We start from the raw sequence: 24,174 nt of genomic DNA on the forward strand, positions 1-24,174 counted from the left end.
CATCCACAAAACATGATTTATAGCAAAATAATGGGTTGTATGCCTCATTTCTCTCACACATGAAATGGGGGTTAAGACTTTTCTGCTGTACATGACCACTTTGAAATTTGCTGAGCTTTGACTGCACATGGAGTTGTGATGTTTTAGTTTGGTCTTTTTGTTTGAAAGTTGCATCTTTTTAATGCATAACTTGTGTAACTGCTGCAGAAAATATTCATGTTCATAGAGAACAAACTGATAATAATTCAGATTTCTCCTCAGGAGTTCCTTGATGCACTTTTCATGTATATAATGATGGCGATCTACGATTACTGATTAAATAATCTTTCTGAACCATTTTCTGATTGTTTTACAGCATCGCTAATTTGCTTCCTGACACGCTAACAAATTGATAGATGCGTGATTTATGTGATGTTTTACGATCACTGGCACCACAGAAATTGGACATCTTATATTTTATCCCTGAATTTTTTTCTGGTTACAGATCTAAAGTATACTGAAGGTTTTACTTCAGCCTCAGGATGTCAGTCGATTTGAGGCACCAAATAAATTTTTACATTTAATTTTGCATGGATATGCCTATCTGGGTTTTTTTTTTTTTTTGTCATTTCTTATAGTGATTACTTGAGAATTGTAGACCAACCTTAAAGTATCTGATTGTGGATCAATCTTTATGACTTTTCTTCATAGTTACAGACACTGGTCACATGTGCCGTGCCTTGCATACTCTTTGAACTGTCTTAACATGTTTGCCACCAGATTAGTGGAGAGATTCTCCCAACTGAGCTGTGGATCTCCTCAGATCCTAGAGTTATAGGGCTCTGATAATATCGCCGGGTGACCATGTCTTCGTAGATTAGCAATTGTCATACTTTTGTTGCTGCTATTTTTTTTTTCCTCCCCTGACTAATTTGCAGTGTTCCGCGGTTTTTATGTTTGCTTACTAATTCTTCATAACAAACATCTGAGGCCTTCACAGAACAGCTGGATTTAAAGTGAGAATAAATTATGCACAGGTGGACTCGGTTTATTGATCAGGTGACTTCTAAAAGCAAGTGGTTGCACTGGATTCGGTGGTAGCAGAGTGCAAGGAGCTGAATACAAATGCACATAACTTTTCATATTCTTATTTTCTTATTAAAAAAAAAAACTAATTTCCCTTTCATTTTACCATTGCACATTACTTCTGTGTTGGTGTGTTACATAAATGTATTATTAAATACATTAAAGTTCATGTTTGCTACATGACAAAGTTCAAATAATATGAACACTTTTACTAGGCACTTTGTAGTGAGCATATGTGCCTGTAGACTGTCATCTTGTGTAGGCCCGTGTCACAGAATAGAAGGATAAGAGTATTAACAGCCTCTGCAGCTGGCGCATCACTGAGCTAAAGCAGATACAGGATGTCACCTGAGAGTGGGTGCCCACAGGTCGTTGCTTTTGATGACACAATTTGGCTGGACATTACAGGCTGCTCCTGAAGACAGGTTCTGGTGTGACAAAGTAACACCTCTAAGACCTGTGTCCCACCTCCCTTTACCTCAGGTCCCTGTCAGGATGTATACAACGGAGATGAGATGAAACGTAAATACCTCGGTAATGTTTCTCGATTACTCTTTATAAATGCAGGTCAGGTGACTTGATTTATTTATTTATTTGTTTGTTTTAAATTATTCGTCATTTAGTTTTTCTGAGTTAAGGTAGAGAAGTGGCATAACCTTTTCCTGGTATGTAATAAATGGTGCCCCATGCAGTGCAGGAACGTGGCCTCTCTTATTGTTTTCTTTGTTATGACATCCTCCTGTAGAATATTCCTCTGCTAGAAAAAAAGCTATACGCTGTGGTGGCTCCTTAAGGGCTTCGCATGTGTTTGTTTTAGGGCACAGAAGTGCAATGCCGGCCCCCAAAAGCCCAAGCAAAGTGGAATATTAATGGCAAATGACAAGTCGGCTCTGATGCTTCAAGGATTTCATGCTTTTAAGGGTGTGCGTCTTGGCGCATTGTTTAAGGCGTCTGGGGTGTAATCGTCACTAGCAGGGCTGTAGCAGCCTGAGGATTTAGCTCAGGTTAAGCCTCCGTGTCTGCTGTTTATTTTAGTCGGATTGTTTGTGCGCATTATCCAAATTTGTCATTTACCGCCGAGCGTTAAGAGCCGCTCTGACATGGCCGCCGTGCGTACGAACGAGCGGCAGCAGCATATACTCCTCCCCCTGTCTCTGCGTTGCCACTGACACTCGGAGATGGAGAGGAGAGCCTCGAGTAAAATGAGGTGTGAGCATGTCTGCTCCGTGAATTCCTGTTTTGCTATGGAACTTTTTTAAGATGAACGTGCATTTTTTTGTCAGCTTTCACAATGTATGTCGTCACAGTTGCAAAGACACTTTTTTTTTTTCACCCTCAGTTTCGCTGTCTTGCTGTCTCTTCCCCCTTTTTTCCTCTACATTGACCTTCTGGGTTTTATTCGAGCAAGAAGTCAGCAGCATTTATCAAAAGGATACCGAAAAGAGGCAAAGACACATGCAGACATTTTGCAGTGGTCACTCCAACAGATGAATCACAATGTCCTGTTGACCTCCAAAAGGGATTGCAGTCTGCATTAACCTGATATTAAACTTAAACCAGTATTTTCTGTACTTGGAGTTAAATACACTCACCGATCACTTTACAAGTCATACGTTGCTATATCCAAGTATGACCAATTTTCCTTTAGCACTGCCTTCATTCCATTCTTCATGGACTAGATTAAACTGAATTTCAGAAATATTCACTGAACCAAGTTCATATTGATGTCCTAGTATCATGTCTTTGCTGCAGATTTGCTTCTTGCTCCTGATGATCTGGCTCCTGTTTTAATACATCCAAAAGCTGCGCTGAATTGAGATCTTTGCAGTCATTAAAGAACAGTGACACAGTGTACCAAAGTCATAAAGGTATGGATATGGTCAGCAGTCATACTAAGTAGGCGAGGTTGGAGCCAAAAGCTTAGAAAATGTGGATGCAAGGCAGGAATGATCCATGCTTTCATCTACTTTATGCCAAACTGTAAGAATACCTTAGTTGTTCTTGTTTTTAACTTCTCCTAAAGCAGTCATATCTGATTGCATGAAAATGCTTGATATTTAATATCTGATTGATTGAACAAAAAGTGTTCTGAAAGAAAGAACTAAACTGAATTAAAGCAAGACCGTTCTTAAATTTGGCTAAAGAAATCACATTCTAATGCAGGAGAAGCAAAGTGTGCATTTTGAAAGAATCCATGTGTTTTGTTTACATGTGAATTTTACACTTTCGAGGAAATTACTGCTAAAAACATGCTGGTTATATTGAAAGTTGTTTGGTCTTAGTCTTTTATGTTCTACTACATGCTGCACTTCAATGACCGTGTCTCAGTTTTTTAGGTATAAAAGCAGTAAGTGTTTTTTTTTTTTTTTTTTTTTTTTTTTTTTTTAAGCGGAAAAAATAAATAAAATATTTTACAGGGTGACAATCAGGGAAACAATGCTTCATATTTCTGCCTTTGTGTTTAACGAGTAGCTCTGTGTGGACCAGATAATGTGCTCGTACTCATGGTCTGCAGGGGCCATCAGTCACAGTGTGGACCTGGCTGCTCGTGATAAGTGCTTCCTTGTAGATAACCAAGACAGTGGACTTCTTTTTATAGGCCTTCTGTCCCTCACATAACCTTGTTTTTTTTTTTTCTTTTGTTTTCATTTACATGCCTTATTTCAGTTGCATTTAACACTGTGGTAAATTGTTTCATGTGAATTGATGTAATGCTCAACAACCACCTTCTTGATGTAGTGTCACTTGCAAAAATATAATTACATTTGCACAATAGATGCACAAATGTGTAACTCTGAATTTGGGTTTTCATTTTTAGAATTTGTCTTGGCTGTAACTGAGCTTAAAATTTAGACAAAGGTGATTAAAAAAAACCTGTTGATTGGAATGCTGGGAAAATAAAAATAAATATTTGGATAGATTGAACATTGGAAGTAAAACCGGAACTAGTCACAATCCAGAATGAGTAAAAATACAAAGCAAATGCAAAACATAGTCTAATTAGTTTTAATTGAAAAAGAAAAGCATAAAAATATTCCAACTACTGGTAACATAATGCAAGTCATGAAGTATATCATTTCTTATCTAACATGGACTGACTGTTATGATACAGCACATCTTTAAATATTTACACTGTGCACAGTTATTAGGTAGGTGGGGGTTTTGACCATATAATTTTAAGGCATATCTTCCAATGCTAAGCTGGATGAACTTGAACGGCTGATAAATTGAAGCATAGGGAGGGTGCAGCCTAAGGAGGTCAAGCTAAAGCATCTCGACTGGTCCAAGAAATATCTGAAGTCAAAGTTTTTTTTTAAAAAAGCTTTGTGGACTGAAGAAGAGAGAGTGACAGTTCACAGACTCAATGGATGGATTCGTTTCTGGATCAGTTACGGGCAAAGAGCTGAACTTTGAGTGAGACACCAACAAGTTCCGGTTCTGGTACGGGCTGGTTAGACCTTTTCGATTTGAAGATGGGCTCACAAGCTAATATTAGTTAATCAGTTGGACTATCTGCTCAGGCTTTAGTTATAAAACTACATCACTTGAATAAGCCTTAATAATGCTAACAAAGAAAGAAAACGTGTCATTGATTGGTACTGATTCGTCCATCTCCGTTGAAAGAGATGCTACGGATACATCAGTTCGTCCCCCGCCTCCCCTCAAATCTTTGTACCCAGGAAGCGCTCACCCTTTCCTCCCTGCGGTGTGAGTTTCACGTCTCCCGGCGGTCTGATTGCTTGATAGCTTAAACTTCTCCGCCTGCCTGTCCTTTAGGAGGACTGTGTAATCAAAGACACACGAGGAGCCTCTGTCCAAGTGTTGACCTTCTGATTTTGCTCATCAATTCTTCGGGTGAAAGCCGGCGATCCATTAGGTCAAAAGATTTGTCTTCAATGTTCGGTTTGAAGAAAAGTCCACCTGTCTTGATTGCAGATTATTTATTTTCTTAGTATTGGTATTTAGTGAGCAAAAGTTGGAACATGGGTAGATGGAGTTAAAGTAATCACATGATCTACAGTCCATTTCTTTCTGCCGTCGATGTGATGTTCCAACATAAGCGGAGAGCTTAAAAGAACGCAACCCAATCTTTTTTTCTTTTTTTTTCCCCCTTTGGACTGATGCAAGATAACAGAGGCATACATTTCGGAACAAGTGAAACAGAAACTCTTCAGAGTTTGGGGGGGTTTGACCCGCCCTCTTTGAAGAGCCGCCACAAAGATGTCACAGAAATCTATTTCTCATTTTGACTGATATCTATATCGGCACAGACATTCGCACCATATATCTTTCCCCGTGTTACACCCGGAATCCGTCTCCAAGATGACGGGTGCGTGTTTTAAATGACCGCTCTTATTTTTTGCAAACGTTGTCACCGAGGTTACGAGGGGAACGGGCAGAATGGAGTTGTCTGGTGAAAGGCCTCTGATAGGAGGTGCCACTTCCACTTGAGCACAGCTAAGCTACGGGCTGACTCACTGTATTTTCCGACACTTCGCATTCTTCTCTGCTGCCACTGGGATGGTTGTGAAAACTGTATTAAACTTAAGACGGAGTTTTGGCCTGACTAGTTCTCTTCTCCTTTTTTTTTTTTTATTTCATTGCTTTCCTCCAGCTTGATTTACCAGAACTGGCGGCAGTCTCTGTGACCGTTTGCTTCTTGTTCTTGCAAGTTTTCTGAGTCGTGCATTAGGAAAATAATCTTCAAGTTCAATTATTCTGAGTGAAAGTTTTAACTGACTTATCACCTCTGTACAGTTGCATTCACCCCCTCTCTGCGTTTGGTGAAGATTAGATTTAACAGTTTGAGGAACGTTATTCACTAGAGATGCACCAGAGATTAAAATCCTCCAAATTTTGTGCTTGCTTGGCTCCGCTCGGTGATTAGCTAGTCAAAATGCTGACGAGTTTAATTTTTTATTCATTAAAGGAATTACAACTTGAGAATTCCAAATATTTATGGAAGCATCCCCTAATGAGATATACTGTGATAAATGGAGATTATCCATCTTAACTCAATTCAGACCCTCAAAATTTGCTCAAAATCTGGGTCTGCAGGTGAGACCTCCAAGAAAACTGGAAATGTGTGTCTGTGAGGTGCAGACTGATCGGTGCATCTCTGTTGTTCACAGATCTGACAACAATTCACGCCCCCCTTAGACTCCATACTTATTGATGGAAGTTAGAAAAAAAAAAACACTCTTTGTTTTGGAATGTGTTCTGGTTTAAATTAGAGGAGGAGATAAATGCCCTGAATAGGGATCAAAAACCATTAGCTTCACCTCTGTGGCTGAAACAAAACACACGAGTGAATTCTAGAGCTACTCCCTCTTATTTTTTTTCACTCCTGGTCATTTTGTTTTTAAAGTGAAGCTCTGAGTTCATGGGAAACGCACTCTGAGGTTACCTGCTCCCCTACAAAGTGATGGAAAAAAGGATTATGTCTAGAGAAATATTTTTGCAGTAAGTTGAAATATTACTAACCTTGTCAAATGTCATTTTGAATGAGAACGCAAACATATTTTAATCAGAGTTTTAAAGGCTGGGGTTTTATTTTTAGTTAGACTCAGAAAGAGAGAGAGGGGGGTCAGGTAATTGCAACGTTTGATGTCATGTTTGGTCTCCCTCTCTGTTCTGCCTGCCTGGAAGTCTTGCTCTTGCGCTACTCTGCGCGTGCGCGCGCACACACACACACACGCATACACACAAATTGTCATGTGCAGTCAAATGAAAAACTACTGAAAGGTCTCAGTGCAGTAATTCTCATAAAGTCTTTACCTCTTTTTCTTGTCAGTTCTCCTTTAAACCTCAATCTTTACCCTTAGTCTTACTCATAACTTTGCAAATTAATTTGTGCATGCTGGCAACTCTAGACGGGGGTTCATCAGTCTTTTGGCTGTCTTCTTATAAAAATGTGCCTCATTTGCAGCCCAGATACTTGAACAGTTCTGCCTACAGGTTAATCTTCCAAACTCACTGCTCCAATTCTCATAATTACTGTTTAACTGCTGCAGAGGGGGGAGCAGAAAGGATATAGGTTGTAAATTATGTTTGACAAGGTAGGGTTAGTGGTTTTGTTGCTTGTCTTTAGTTATTACTCATACTTCCTCCTGCCAAAGATAAGGTTTGTATCAAGGTAAGCATTGGGGCAGGGCTCTTATCGGCAACATTGATTTAGGGCAAAAGCCTAGTGACAGAGGTCATTGTGTGGTAAAGCTATCCATCATTCAGGTTTGATTTCTGCTCAGGCCTGTCTCCAGGTTGTCTGCATGGAGACCTGGTGCTGCAGGAGATGGCCACCAGAGGGTTGGGCTCTTGGAAGGATTGGGCTGTGAACAGCCCTGTTTAGTGCTTACCATGTCTTTACAAGTGCAACAGTTAAAATTTGTGGTGGGATTTGATTAAAAGTTCTAATGCTTAATTGCAGGATCTGTAATAATTAATTGCAATTTAATCGGAAACCATGTATGTAACTTCTGAGCAGCATTTTCAGTTCTAAACCCCTATTTTGCTGTTAAATGATTAAATAGACGTGAGCTTGGCAAGAGAGATGTTTTCCGCTAATCTGTTATTTAGATTATTCAACCAACAGATTAGTGCAAAGTGTTATTATACCTATTTAGTTTTAAGAAGTTCCTGGAACCTCTGATCGTGCTTGTAACTACTTTGAAAAAGACAATAAAAAACGTCCTCAGAGATGTGAACTGAGGACACTGACATCAGCATTGGTGGATGTCTGCTCTTGCTCTCTTTTTGCACAATTTCCACACAACAATAGTCTTTTCCAGTATCGGATGTTTTTTTGTGTGTGTGTGTGTGTGTTTTCTTTTTTGTTTGTTTTTATCATAAATTAATTCCCAGTGAATCAGGAGAACCAGCTTTATTGTCTATCACTATTGTTTGTGGATGTCGCTTGTGCGTCTGATTTAGGGGCATACCAGGGAAGAATATCTATAAATGTTCCAGGCAGAACCCTTGTATGTGTTTTTAAAAAAATGCATTAAAATTTTTAATGCAGTTAATATAATTGCATAAATGATCACAAAGTGCTTCACAAAGACAGAACGATGAAAGCAAGAAACATATTAAGCCATGGTCTGTCTGGATGGTTTTAGCTGTTTCTTAAAAATCCATGTAATTATTCATTCAAAATGAATGCGTTACCTTCCCAGTCCTAATTAAAGCTCTTCTTCTGAATTCAGTCGATGGATTTTGATTTACTTTCTTAGCATTTAATCATAGAACAACATCTTACATTTCATACTGCAACAATTACAAAAAGTTTGATTCCGTATGCATGCCGAAAGAACTTTTTGCCCTGTTTTCCTTTAATTTGAACAAAACCATGATGATTCACATAACTGATAAATTTGCCCCAAGTTATCACGATACAAAATTGACATATCTGCACATTCGAATAGGCAGTGTTGAATGTTTCTCACGTTTTTGTCAGGGATCTAAACAGTGATATTTAGTTTTATGATCTTTGTAAGAACAGTTGCCGTACCTTCACGGCAAAGTGATGCAATGTATTCTGACACTGAATGGCATCACTCATACTTTGAGATATGCCATAAATTAAATAACTTAGGAAAAAGTTTTTTTTTTTTTTGTTTCTTTCACTTAGTTTTTGCATAATTTACAAACTGTCAGATTTGTTCCTGCAGTGCATGCATGTAAACTAGCCCGGAAACCTGCTGTGCTGCATCTGGATGAGACAGATACCCCTGTAAGAAACTAAAGGTCTCTGTACGCTGAAAGATCTGGTGAGGATGGTAGTAAGGTTCACGCCAACCTTGCAGAGGACAACTTAAGCAGCTAATTACACTTCAGTCTATAATCAAACCCGTGTCAGGGTGTCTGAGAACCTGGATTTATACGGTGGATTTCAGTTAAATACGGGAGCAGCTTAAACATTTTATGGTTCTCTCCTCAAATTAAAGTTTTTTTCTCCCCCTGCAATCCCCTCTAAAATATGTCATATCCCATTACACAAATTTGGATATGGTAAATTAGCGAGGAGAGCGCTAAAGCGATGAATATGTTGACTTTTTCTTTTTTTTTGTGCTGTGCACAGTAGGTTAGCTTGCTGGGGGTTGGGAGCGTATTTCACCTCTAAAAAGTTGTCTTGAATCCCTCGCCCACCCCCCTTCGGAAAATGATGTGTTTTTGCAATTCAAATATTTGCTTCTCCACTGCAAAGCTCCCTTTGAAGACGAGTAGTTCTATCAGGACCAATGACAGTGTGAGTGTGCAGCGTGACAGCGCAAGAGGCAGTGCTGGACTATTTCTAACTGCATATTTAAATAGCAAGGAAATCCAGAATCAAAAATGTATGCAAATGACGGCATGTTTTGCATGCTGATTTTTTTTTTTTCAGCGTTTGGGCCTTGCATATTCAGGTACGTGCCTAGCTTTAGCAACATTAATCAGAGTTACTTATGCTTCTGCTACATCCTTGATCTTTTTCCAAACAAACATTGCTGGGGGTGGAAAGTCTGCACTGTTGTAATGAAAGTTCTGCTTAATTCTTTATGGGCTCTTTTAATGGAAATATGCACTAAATACCAAAGGCATTCGAAGAGAACTGTGAAAACCGAAAATGCTAGATTTTAACACAAATTTTCACGACTATTACAGGAAATCCATCTTCCATTAATCATTCCTTTAGATATACTTATTTGTGTACATGTTTAGTGCCTTGCAGAATTATTCATACCCCTTGATCTTTCCAATTTCAGTGTACTTTACTGAGTTTTTATGTGATAGACCAACACGAAGTAATAAAGTGGAAGGAACAGATGTGTTTTTGGATTTTTTTTTTTTTTCTCTTTTCTCTTGTGCTGAAATTGCGGCATGCATTTCCATTCACCCAATACTCTGTAAATATTTTGTAGGACCACATTTTGTTGGCATTACAACTGCAATGTTTGTACTGTGTCCTCCAACTTTCCACATGTTCGTACTGAACTTTTTGTTATTCAGTTTGGTTGGAAAAAGTCTGTGAACATTAATTTTCAAACCCATTAACAAATTTAGTCAAATTTAGTTGTGGACTCCACCTGGACCATTCTAACACATAAAGAACTATTGATCTGAACGATACCATTGTGGCTGTGACTCTATGTACAGAGTCATCCTGCTGGAAGCTGAAGCTCCGCCCAAGTCTCAAGTCCTTTGCAGCCTCTGAGTCTAGTCTATATTTTTAATTTCCAGTAACAACACCCCTCATCTTCCCATTATATTTTTATGTGTAAGAATATTTTAAAAAGGTTTGAATATTTATGTAAAGCACTGCATCTATTCAATCCTCCTTTACTACCTTTTGACATGTTATCATATTGAACATGCCACCGTCTGACTTTGTGTTGTGGCTTTAGAATGTGCATCTGTGCAGCTGGAATGCAATGAGCTACATATCAAAACCCCAAACTGGGTCAGAGTCCTGTCGACACTTCCTAAGGTAAAGAAAATGCAGTGTAAAATAATTAATTGAATTGTCATCTGTATGAACAGTTCTTGCTTTCTGTACCCTATAATTTCAACCTCTCTCTCCCCCTTCCCCTCGCCACCTTTTCCCATCTTTTTTTTTTTTTCTAAACAGCAATTAATCTCATTTTTAGTCCAATTTCCAGCCCTCTGCTAGTGTCAGAGTGAGTCCCCTGTTTTGTTCCTATTTGGCTTGGTTCCTCTGCATAGTCATTAAGGGCCCAATTAATGTCACCCTTTAGCTGAAGAGTGCTCATTTTTATTGGGGAGCTGACAGTCACCGCCATGAGTGCCGCAGTGTAATATGCATTAATTGCCCCGTAACACTGGTAATTACCAGTTCTTCAAGCCTCTCAGTAAACTGTCATGCCCAGACACGACTTCTTTGAAATAGATTACTCATTAGGGGGACCTGCCCTGTTTTCCAATGGGGGCTCACTGGGTTGGCATAAAGACGAAAAAAATCTGGTGCTTGAACAAATAGTTGCCAAAAGCAATTTCCTATTACAACTTCCCTGTGACGGCTTTTTGCTTCCTGGCCCTCTTTCTTCCTCTCCTCCCCCCCATCCCCCCACCCCACTACCAATGGTTTTTTTAGTCATCACTTTGGGTGAGAGTCAGAAGTAGTCAGATCCATCAAAATCTTTGAGTATAGTTTCCTTGCTTGTCCTACTTTTACTTCTTTGAAGTGGCGCATGTTGTACCTTTTATTTTTAGCCTTCTAACACCCCAAGAATAAAGCAGTGTTGAAAGCCCCTTTTTACTCGAGAACAAGTCTTTGTTGATTAGAAATGTCTTGTTCAAATATTGATAACAACAGTTGGTAATAAACTGGCTTGTAAATAGAAATGGATGTTGAAATACATTTTTCGTGAACTTGCAGTCGACACATTTATTGTAAAATTTCTGTCCTTTATAGAGAAACAAATATCAATTCAGAACTGTTTTAAGGTGACCTGTAACCTTTGCAACCTACCTGAAAACCAACTTGAAATATTTTAGGGGGAAAAAGTGATTTTATTAACGTGCTCTTTGGATTCATGTCTGGTTTTCTGGAGCTATTCCAGATGTTAAATATTCTGCTAAAGCCATCTGTTTATTGATTATTGAAGCGTTTGCTTTGGGTCATGTTTTGCTGAACCATGAAGTTTCTCTGCTTTTTAGCATAAACCTGATAGATTTATGTTCACAGTGATTCATATTTGTAGCATCCCTCTTCCATAAGGTCTTAGTTTCAGCTGATGGAACTATGACCTTAGGACATCACAACAAAGCGTGATGCTCCTTCCACCATGCCTGATTGCAGTTGTGTTGTTTTCATGTGCACAGTTTTAGCACCGAGCTCACCTTTTAGAACTATGATTATTTTTTTGGAGACTTCAAGAGTGTTTTTGTAAAAAAATAAATAAATAAATAAATAATAGTACTTCTTTAACAAGACAGAAGCAGTTTCTTTTATTCAACCGCATAACGCAGACTTTACGAAGAATACAGAAGGTTATCAGACAACCAGTAGTTGTCAGAAATGCCTCTTTTCATTAATTTGAGGGGTGAAACGATACATGCACTTCTTGGTAAGGTCACTGTTGTCAACTTGCTAATTCTTCACTTAATAAGACATTATAAAAAAGGCAGGCCATAATTAAACATGGTTAACAGTGATATGTCTTACACATACAGGTGTTGGAATGATTTATTTCCTAGTGAAGTAATATTTAGATAAAACCACATCTTTCTGAAGACGCCATGTGCACACATGGCCGATTCTCCTCTTTTCCCTAGGTTGTGTTTTTTTAGGGTATTCTTCTGTCGTTATCCATTTACCGTAGCAATGAGGGGAACAGATTTTGAAGACCAGGGAAAAAAGCCCTCTCACACTCAAATACACAAAGAGAAATCACAGGCCCGCATCCACACATGGAGCTTCACAAAGGTGCTGCTTTTGTTTTATCTCCCTCATAGCACCTGCTTCAGGCAATCTGCTCCCACTCGTCTCAAATGAATTTTGTCACGGCCTTTCAGATTCTCATTCGGCAATGTGCTAATGAAAGGAGATGGTACAATTTGAAGTGACCCGCTTGCAGCCAGCAGTGCACAGCTGAGAGCAAGGGACGGGGACACACCCCTGCTTGATGCAAGAAGCAAGTCAACCGTCCACTGATATACCCATTACCCTTCTCATTAATACCCTGCAGACCCCCGTGTGTGAGCTTGTGCGTCTCTGCGCTCTTATGCGTGCATTTATCTGTTTGTGTTGGTTGAGCACTTATCGAATTGTTTATGACAGGCATAATTGGGCTAATTGAAGACATTAAGATTACCTGTCAGCTGTGTGTATCCAGACTCCCTATCTGTCTGACAACTTCTGACAAGTGAGGGACCCCGTAGCATCCGTGATGATGGAGCATTCCCAGGCCTTAACAAGGAGGGTAGGGGCCACTCTAATTTAATGTGGAAAGTATCCACCATCCCATGTGTGCGTCTGCCCGCGTGTACGTGTGTGTGTGTGTGTGTGTGTGTGTGTGTGTGTGTGTGTGTGTGTGTGCGTGTGTGTGTGTGTGTGTGTGTGTGTAGCAGTGTGCTAAGTATAAGTGAGAGTTGGCCAGGCTAATGGAGTCCCCTTTGGCAATGTGACAGAACAATGAGGCAGTCTTGAGGGAAGAGTGAGAGAGGTCTTCAAGTGTTTATAGACATGAGAGGGAAGGTGCTTAGGGTGACAGGTTGCACAGCGAATGATAAGAGAGGAGCACCAACGTCTGTGTGTCTCTCAGATAGTTTAGAATGGTGTTTATTTGTGACGTCTTTACTTCCCGAGCAGTGAAAGATGGAAATGTAGCAACAAGCTGTCAACTCATTTTAAATATTTCTGTAACACATGTGGTAAAGGGTTATTTTAGTAATTGAGTAACCCAGCCATAATTCTGACGATTAATCAAGTAATCAAATTAAAGATTTTCCCATTCTATACTAGCTACTCAAGCTAGTTAACGAAGCATATGAAAGAGAAATGCTAATTAAAAAAAAAACAAAAAAACAATTCCGTTCATGTTTTTTTTATAAATAAAACGTTGTTACTTAAAATCCAATATGGTTCAGGCATCAATTTTAGTCTGAAGTCAAGAAGTATGAAAATACTTTTTTTTTTATTCCAAGCAAGAAAAAGATTGTTGTCTTGTTTCAGCAAATTTGGAGTTGGTACATAGCGACAGGTGGGGAGAGAGGGCGGCTGGAGAGAACTCTTGTTACGCTTAGCCTTTCTCTCAATAATCGGAGATGCCTTGCAAAAACATAATGCTGAGCAACTTTGGCAGTGTTAGCATAGCCACTTAAAATCTTAGTACACTATGATCCTGGGAACCAGTCCATGTCTGGTTTATGTTTCACGTAGAACAAGGAACTATTAGATTGTGAGCAGTTAGAATCTAACCATATTTCAAAGGTTCTTCATTGTCACACCATTGTTATATAAATTATGTACCTCGAAATTATTATTATTATTATCCACAGAAAATTGTAACTGCAACATATTTCACATACTTTTGTGTTTTCTTTCCTGTGAGGTAATAAAAAAAGAGCGACTGCACAGATTGGGATTACAGCCTTGTGTTCTACTTATAAACTCTGAAACGTATTAATTTTAAAGTGAAAAGAGGTTTGTTGCATTAACAGGAATTTCATAAATAAAATCTGAGATATATGTATCCCAGAGTAGCATAAACCATATAAAACAGTGCAGCATAGAATGTCTTATAAATCAGGTTGCTTTCATCGATCATACAAGCGACACTTTGTAAAATCCAAAGTGCTAGAATATTTAAATATGACCAAGGCTGAGTCCTATCTTCATGGGCTTAAGGAACGTGTCTGTGCATATTTGTATCAGCTCACTTTCCCCTCCTTTTTTATTCCCTCCCCACTCGCATCTCCTGTGTGGGCATTGTGTGGGGCTTTGCAGTGTCATCGCAATGACAGATCAACGCTGTCAGCCCAGGAGATCCTTCTGTTTGTTTGTTCTACTCCAAAAGGGGTTAAACTGTCAAGTTGACAACTCGCGAGACCCTTAGACTCTGCCCCACTGCCTCTCCATGGTTCCCTCCCGTCCACCTTCATCCCCAAACGAGTGAAAATCAATACCAGATTGCCTGAGGACCGCTGTTTGGTGTGGGTCTGACCCTTAGATGTCCCCCACTCTGCTTCTTTCATTACATGTAGCTCAGTATTTAACTTCCATCCTGATCCCTTGCCTAATTAGTTTCGATAAGCTCCAAGTCGCTCCGTTCTTCCCTCCTTCCCTATCTCCCTGTCCCTCTCCTTCTTTCTTACCTGTGCGTTCGCACACAAACAAACCAAACACAACAGGCATTTTGCTTCCTTGCCCTTGGAAAGGACTTCTCCGGGAGGAGCACAAATCCCAGCACAAACACACACAAAAGCCCTTTGCTTTTCTTGTGGAGAGACTATTGACGTGTTTGCTTAGTAGATTTCTAAAAACGACAATAAAATTAGATTTGCTCTCCAGATTTTCAGTGAAAACACTGGGGCTAGCCTATGTTGTCCAAAGCTAATGGTGCCCTGCAGCGGGCCTTTTGGCGGGACTAGACTCTTGCTTCTGTTGGCCACTCATTGCCGTACATTTGTCAAAGAGCAATTGATATCCAGTAAAGCACTCAGGCTGGCTCCTTAAATTTCTTTATACTAACAATTATGTAACAATAAGAGATACGTAAGTCGGTTAATACCCAAGATGAAATATTTCTTTTTGTTCTCCACAGGGGGTCTGTCTGTATGTGTGTATTTACCTACCACCAAGATGTCTAGGTGCCGCCACTGCGCCGGCTGCTTGAACACTGACAAGCCCCAACGACATGTTAGCCCTCCTGCTCTGCTTCCCCCAGGGGGCTAAAATTACCCTTAGGAATGTAAACAGACTGCCGAGTAAGCACACAGATTTCTGCGGACCTTCGCTTCCAAACTCAACCCGGACAGATGCAGCCTGGACACGCAGACCAAAATGGGGTTTTGCTGGAAAACCTCTAGTGAGTCTTGGCTGATTTACTGAAACGAGAACAGAGAGCGCATCATACACACATACAAGGATTTTCTTTATTTTGTTTCTTGTCTGTTTTAGCGAAAAGATAGCCTTCCTCAACAGTTCATTATTTGTGCAGAATACCCGTAAGCTGTTGAGTCTGGGTGAAGAAGTTCAGTGGGCCGGGCGCTGACATGTTGATTTAGTGGTGGTAATACGACTGCACTTCCAAAGGTGCTGACTTGGATGAAAGCCAGGCCTCTCTCTTTTTCTTTTTTTTTCTTTCTCTCTCTCTCTCTCTCTCTCTCTGGGAGACATTAGAGACCTGACTCTAATTTTGGGGCAGAGTTGTTCTCATGGATGCCGGGGTCAGAAGGCCGACACAGCCAACATTCACACCTGCCCTACTGTGACTTTTAATTCTGGCTGCACTGAGATGATTGTAGATTAAAGCCAATGGATAAAAAGGGAGGAATAAGTTAATTAAAGAATTTGCATTGATTTTGAAATGATTATTTCTAAGCTGTTCATATCAGGAATTTTATTTCTGTCTCAAGTGGGACCTTTACCGTCTCTTGTTTCTTATTTTTATTATTTTTATTTATATATAAAAAATTTAACTTTTGTTTATGTCGTCATTCTCCCTTTGCCTGTCACTGCACTGCTGGTCCACTTGAATTTCCCCGAGAGATAATAAAATAGTATTTCTACCGTTTTTTGAATTATTAATCACAAAATGTGGGCATTTCTTTCACAAAGTAACTTCCCGCTCCATTTGTGACTTGGTCCAAATTTCGATCAGTGGCGCTGCATCTGTGCCTTGCATGCGTGTGGAAGGTCCACATCCTATGACCTCACGTATAAACATGATATCCATACATATAAACACTTTACTCTGCTGGACGCATCAGATTTGCAGGCGCCCGGTCAGGCTGACGCTGCCCTAGCGAGGCCAGATAAGGTTACAGTACAAACTGTTGTTGATTAGGGCCATGCCTGTAGCAGTGGGGGAACATCCTAAATTGAAAACACATTAGCAGCTAGGGTTAAGGGCAGGATTAGGCCCGGGGACCGTGCAGGGGCGAGGAGCAGCGGCAGACACAAAATGGCCGTCCCTCTGCTTTCCTTTGACTGTGTTTCCCCAAGAGACAGGTGGCAATTATCGGCTAGGGCTGCTGGGAGTTCACAATAACAGGTTAAAGGAGCATGTATCCCCCTGACGATGCGGTCCTCTGTCAGGGCTGCCTCTAACCCCCCACCCCTTAGCTGGCTCACCCACTAGCGTGGGGAGCTTCCCGTCTCAAAGTAGAGTACTCAGACATGTGGCTCCATCAAAGGCCAGAAGGACTCCCTGGGCAAAGATTTACATTACTGCCGTGGACTATGTTTGACTTTGAATCTAAAAACACTGAAAGCAGCCTAAGCTCTATATTCTTGGTTTTACTTTTTCTTTGTAATATAATTAAGGACTTCTGGGTGTAAGTTATTTTAATTAATATTGCCATCTACTCTTAATGAATACCCACTAAGTGTTTTGTAGCTGAAGAGATCAAGCCATTGTCAAGATTTACAGGTTCTGTACTGAGGACGGAGAGTCAGTATCACGAGATCAGGTGTGTAATGACTGTATGAATGTTGACCTCTGCTAGAAGTTACATGGCTTACAACATCCGTATATTAATGACATTGTAAATTGACATCCATTGCTGAAGTATACCTTTTATAAAATGTACAAATTGTAATGTTATTTATTTTTTCCTTGAGGGAAAATTAAATATACATATAATGTTTGCTTCACGTTTCAGATTTTTATTGGTTAAAAAGTTCAGAAAACGTGGCTAATTTTTCTTCCACGTTACCACTGTGCATTGCCTCGTGTCAAACTGTAATATGAGATTGAATATTTTGGTTGTAATGTGAGGTGTAAACTGTGTATTGTTTCCAAATAGTCCAAGAATGCATTTTATGAACAATATGTTGTACATTAACTTTCAAACAAACTTTTTTTTTTCTTTTTTTTTTTTTTTTTTACATATGCTCTTCTGAGAATTTGGATATGCGTTATGCCTTCTTTCCCTTTTGGTCCAACTTTTGAACGCCTGCCAAAGCCCAAACCAAGATCCCACCCTGTTTGCGTTTCTCCATTTCCATGACAGACCAGAGAGTGTCAGAATACATTTCACCATGACGCAGTAGATCTGAGAAGGGACCAGGCCACATTACACACACAGAAAACACTTGTCCCTCGGATACACACTGCTAATGTGTTAGGCGACATGCTCAGTTAAGAGACTTAACGAGCTCAAAACACTGATCGGAGCTCCTCCCTGTGACTGGAGGATGTTTAGAAAGCATGGCAGCAATATTTGCGGTCCTTTTACAGTCCAAACGGAGACCTGACCCGGGGTTTTTCCATCTCACTTTTATACTTTCAACATAAAGTCTGTCATTATGTTTATGAACTCTGTTACTTAATCATGTATAACTGAAGCAATCAGTCAGCTGTCAGATTGTGTGAGGGTGTGTGAGTAAGGCGATAAGCTTTTGGTTAATTTGAGAAGGTGGTTGAGGTGATTGGAGCGTTTGGGGGGAGTGAGGTCAGAGAAAGTGATACTGATTGCGGGAGATAAAATCTTTGATAGTGCCGAGTGGTCATTGGAGAAGACACACATTAGGTAACGGTTATTATCACATTTGCATGGATACTATGCTAAATAATTAAGCAGAGACTATATAAATTAGTTGGCGAAATGTGTATTAAGAAGGTCTGTTGACCTAAGAATCCACATTAAACAACAGACTGATATATCTGTAAACCACTGTAATTTCATGTAACATTTACGCTCATCAACTTTTAAAAAAAAAAAGCTTTACAATAGAAATGTTGAGTTCCTTAATTGACCCTGAATTTATCAGTATCCTATGAAATAATTTTAAAGTGAAGATGAACACACCCACACACAGTTTGATCATGTTTTATTGCTTATTTTGAAAGTAGCAAGTTTTTTTATTTTTTTTTTTATTTATTTTTTTTATTCCAAAATCTGTCTTGCATTCAAATACTGGAGGATACTTTAATGCTTTGCTGCAAAAATAAAGCTGCTTTCTTCACCAGCAGCAGGACAGGTTTGTACTAATCTGACAGGGGTCAAATGATCATATAATCTCCTGTTATTCCCATTTAGTAGTGTAAAATATTACCAACTTCTCCAAACAACGCACAACCACACATTTTAATGTTAGACTTTCAGAACCATTAAGAATTCAGGATTTCTGCAGTTTTTCAGGATTGTATGTAATTTGATTTAAAATGTTTTGCCTGAGTTACTCTGACCATCCTACTTCTCATCCATCAAGCCATTTGTTACTCTGTTGTTCTCAAAGTCCGTTTGTCCATCCTTCCAATGTCTTTATCTGTGTTTTCATGCATCAAGTAATCCATCTATCTTTCAGTCTGTTCATCAAATAGATGGATCTGTGAATTCATAAGTTTGTTTTTCCACCTCTTTATTCGTTCCTGACTGTCAGTTTGTGGTCCAGCTATATTCATCCATTCATGCACTCATTCATGCACTAATCATTTCATCCATCTTCATGGTCTGTAGTTTTTTGGAGGTTTTATACCTAAAACCTCCTCTTGAAAACTGACAGAGAATACTGAGAATTGAACTTGGTAAAGTATTATATTTTGTCTTAGAAAATGTGTTGGAACCTGTCTTCTACTGTCTTAAAGCAGATAGAAAAACGGGAAAAAAGGTATGTTGCGCGCCTAAATATAACTGGTCTTTGTTCTATCTTTTTAAGTCCATGTTTAAAGCGCTAATTAATAAGAAATACTTTTTACCAGTTAGCCTTTTAACTGCAACAATGTTATTTCACCAGCAGTACGAAGCTGAGAGATTTCATTCAAGCTTACATATTGTGAGAATCTCTGAGCAGTCTACCCCTAAAGCACATGTACCGTATTATGGTCTGCTTTCTAAGTGTCAGCCATGTCCTGCCCTCTTTTCTACCTGATTATGGATCATGCACAGGTCTTGGTGATTGCAACATACAGGTGAGGACTGCCAGTCTGCTTTGTTTGTTTTCCGGCATACGTGATCTGCGCTGAACTTGTTCACAAAGAATAAGCAGGGAGTGCGGAGAAGAAAGGAGGCTTCTATTCTTAGCTGGAGTCATGTTAATACCTTGACTGTGGGAGGTGAACTCTGCTGTTCAATTCCTGTTATTTATGGTGAGTAGGTTGTATAGTTTGCAGCAAGGGATTATTTACCTCCCCGTGCCTGGGTGCCCCTCTGGGCAAAGTCAGCCTTTAAATACCCGATTTGTGCACAAAAGCTTTACTTATCAGGGGTGTCATCGTTGTCCAGCAGGCTGAGTTGTTACAAACAGCTACTGTAAGGCCATTAAAATACACAATGCGTTGGGATTTACAACGATTAGCTGCAGGGGACGAATCACCTGGCATACAAGCCCCGGATCACCGACATATTCTGAAATTTCACACAAACTAATATATCATACAACCATTATCCAGCCCTGGAAATGCACTCCCAGTGGGTGACCTGTAAAGAGCAGGGCATTTGTCACCAAGACACATTTGCTTTTGTCTTTTTCTATGTACACAATTGTCTCATTTTCAAGACAGGCTTGTTTTCACCCGCTGTTTTTCCACCCGATCGCTTTCAGTGCTGTCCGTTTCAAAAGTTTCAGATTTTTTTTTTTTTTTTTTTTTTTCCCAGCAAAACAAAATAAATACAAAGAAAGAAATTAAAATAATATAGAGGACTAATATTTAGTAGCACTTCAGAGGCTGTATCTTGTGGCCTGATGTATGGAGGCTGGAAACAAAGAGGTCTTTATGGAGAGACCTCAGAGACGCAGAGTTCAGCCCCAGGTGGAGGTCTGTACTGTCTAAATCATTTCTGGGGTGTTTGTTTAAAGTGACTCTGTGTAGTGTGCTGGAAGGGGTGGGAGTGTTTTACAGTTGCATTTAAATTCATCTCGATTTCACCAATAAATTATTTCCTGAAATCTGTTTTAGAATTTGTTGCCCATTTTATTCTTTTCCCCTCACAAAATTCAGCATGTTGAAGTAGTTACTTCTAATATTGTTTCAAATCAAGTGTCAACATTACCTTTAATTTAATATTAGGGCCTTTTATGTCCATTTGCGCATTTCTAACTTGTACCCTCATTTTCCACTCGTGCCTTGCTTCCAACTTCTTTCATTTCATATCTGTAGCAAACCATTTCATTCCAATCTACTTACATTTTTGCTATTTATCCGTTTAATTTTTGGTAAATACTGTCAGTAGTTCATTGTCAAAGTTGGCACAAACAGTCCCCTAAGAGACGTCTCCATTTTGCACCCAAAAGGTTCGCTATGAAACATCCAGAAGGTTTAAAATAACAAAGGGGCAAAATGACCAGCACTGGTAAGCAGCACATTCAGAACTGTAAAATGTAGGCAGTTCAAAATAAGTGCTAAGGGAGTTATGTGTTGTCACACAAGCAAGATGCAAGTTATGATACCTAGGCAACAAGTAGGTTTTCCGGCTTGTGGTTAGTTTCTTTGCTCATTTGCCACTTTGTATGTTTGAAGTTTTGGTCTCTGAGCACCAAACAGGTTTGGAGTTAAAAGCAGTGCAGTTGTCATGGGTCCACTTGGAAAAGATCGTTCGTCTTCTCTTACATAAGTTTAGGTCTTGTGCTTTGATGGATAATTAGTTAATATAATTGTTTGTAATCTCCTATAGTGCATATATTCTAAAATGTGGTTTTGTTACTCCTATAAATACAAGCTTTCCAGTATTTTTGCGCTTAGTGTGCTAGTTTTAATAGCTGCCTGACCAGACATGGCTTATTACCAAAATTAAACAGATGTAGTTTTTAAAATAAATTATAGTCAAATGTTAGGCTGACTCTTAAAACCTCCTTCTGAGACAACTGGACCATTTTTCAAATTCAATTTATGTTATGGCGAAAAGATGATGTATAATTTGATCCAAAGATGAAGAAGAGTATTTCTCTAATGGTGTGTAACCTTATTCAAATAGGATTATTAGGGTTATTTTTTTTTTTAATCATTTTTATTCACATTTTTCTGTTGCATTGTATAGAGAAGGTGGGTGGAGCATGAATTGATTTATCATGATCAAATTGTTCATATCACAAAAACCCAGTAATCTGACAAAAGTGCACACTTTTGAGATCCATTGTTTATAGAAATTGAAACCTCAAAATTGGGACAACACTCAAATACTATAACGTTTGCCACACATGTGTTTGTCCTGCTTTTTGGTTTAACACATGGCTCAAATTATATAAAACACTCTCCACTCGTTATTTAAAGTATTGCAGTTTTAACTCACCCCTCTACGCCAACTATTTCATTTGTGCCGTGCGCGTTTAAGATTCAGAGGTCGTCTGAGAGGTTGGCTCTGTCTGATGCTTTGCTTCGCTGCGTGCTGCATGTGTGCACTGGCACTAATAACGCCTGCCTCCTCACCATTCAAGAGTTTTTGTTCCAGTGTGCTCTCATTAAGCCGCTACTGTAAGCTGCTTGGCACCTGCTTAAAATGTGACCACCAGCCGCTCATTAACACTGCGGAAAGCTCGGCTGGCAGCAGCGATCCACGCCCAGGCTTGTCAAGTGGCTTTCTGGCTGAAATTAGCTGCATTTCACAAACAATTTCCCCATCTCCTTACGTAGCCGGGTGTTTATTGGAAGATGGTCCGTCTCGCTTAGAGGTCGCGTGTAATGAGCACGTGCCAGGTTAAGGAAAGTTAGCTTACATAATAGACCCATCATTTGCCTACAAATTTAAACTGAACTTTATTTATTTTTATTGTTTTTTTACTTGCACTGGTGTTGGACCTTCAAAGAGGCTGTATCCTCTTGCAGTAGCATTATTGTGTACATTTCTAGCTGCTTTTTCCAACTCATGGATGCTGTTTTGAATCCTCTCCGCTGTAGTTGTCAGGTTCCTGTCATCTTTCCCGTCTGACCCTCCCACTCTGTTGTTGTTTTTTGTTTTTTCCATGTGTAAGATTTTTGCCTCAAGGTCCCCATAGTATTGACTTGTATTAATGCTGAGCAGGTTTCAGACTCCATTTATTTTCTTTACGGTATGGAAAGGCCTTGGTGGCATGGCTCCCCTGTGTTTATAATTTTGCTAGTTTCAATTTGTACTTGGCCTCCCCTGACAGACCCAGGACATGATGTATCGTGCACCGCCGCCTTATCTGTTGATGTACAGTTTTAACCTTTTCAGAGGGTTTGCCCCTCTCCGCTCAGTTGAGAGCAGTCGCCCTTTTCTCCTCTGCTCTGCCTCGCCTCCCCGTCCAGAGCACAGGAAATCCTTGCAGCATGGCGGCCGAATGAAAAGAAGTCATCGCCTTAATGTAAATGTTTACATTGTGTCTCCATAACATTTCCATATTAAGAATCGGTGTCTGTGTGCAGCAGCGGACCATGGAAATGATGGGAATTTTGGGGCTTTAAGCTTTGTGCAGTGCTGAGAGGCTGAGCTATGTGTGTGTGTGTGTGCGTGTGTGTGTGACATTGTGGTGAACTTGGAGTGTGCATCTGCAGGCTTTCTGCAGGGCTGTTTGCTCCTAGATACAGCACTGTAAATCACACACTGTAAAGCGTAGGGTGCAGGGATAGAGTGCAGAAGCATGTACTGCTGCAAGGGCCAATGCGGAGGGAGGGGTGTGTGTATAGTCGCATATTTTCTTGTACATGTCTGTCTCCGCAGAAGTGCTGTATGTAAAACATGCACCGCCTCAAGGCCCAGTCAACACAGCGCAGCACACGGTACTCCACACGTCAGAGCGAAAAATAAAATTTTACATTTTCAGAATCTTGTTTTTTTTTTTCTTCTTCTTCTTCTTTTTACAGGCAGCCATTAAGATATTTACAATAATATCACATAACCGTACAAGAAACAAAGTTCCCAAAATCACTATCAAAGTTAAAAAAAAAAAAAAATTTCATGTGTTGAAGTAAAATTTCACCGTGGAATGATTGATCACATGTCCAAGGTTTTATGTACTTTACCTTGGAACTGAACTTCCACTGCTCTCCATGGCCCCTTGGCTGGCTTCCTCTCCGGGTCTCCAGAGGCTCCACAGCATTGTTAACTGTCTGAGGATGGAGTATCTGGGACTGGAGCTCTGTCAGCCCCCGCAATCTGGTATTGCACAAGGGAGGTGAAGTGCTCAGAGTCGAACGCCAACATGTTTTTATGCATTGCAGTAATGTTTAAAGAGTATGTATGATCTATGTATGTCTTGGAAAAAAAAAGTATTCCTGCGCCTTGAACTTTTTCACATTTTGTCACATTACTGCCACGGACTTCACTGCATTGTATTGGGATTTTATGTGATGGAAATAAAGTTAAAGTAAACGAAGTGGAAGGAAAAGAATCCATGGTTTTTATTTATTTTGTTTTAACCGTTTTAAAAAGGGAAAGATCACATTTGACCTTCACGTTATTTTATTGGCGGCATGAGCCAACGTGGATCTTCGCAGGGTCAAAAATTTGAGAATGAAAAAAGACACCCCACATGTACAAACTGTATGG

The 24,174-nt window shown here is 39.7% G+C and overlaps 1 protein-coding gene across 3 annotated transcripts in view; it reads left to right on the forward strand.

The window, feature by feature from the left end:
* cdin1 (CDAN1 interacting nuclease 1) overlaps window positions 1–24,174 on the forward strand; it is a 66,648-nt gene that overhangs the window by 36,937 nt on the left and 5,537 nt on the right. The window lies entirely within an intron of this gene.

Source organism: Poecilia mexicana, unplaced genomic scaffold (assembly GCF_051168715.1).
Source record: "Poecilia mexicana isolate PSO_F unplaced genomic scaffold, ASM5116871v1 scaffold_22, whole genome shotgun sequence".
NCBI classification, from domain to species: Eukaryota; Metazoa; Chordata; class Actinopteri; order Cyprinodontiformes; family Poeciliidae; genus Poecilia; species Poecilia mexicana.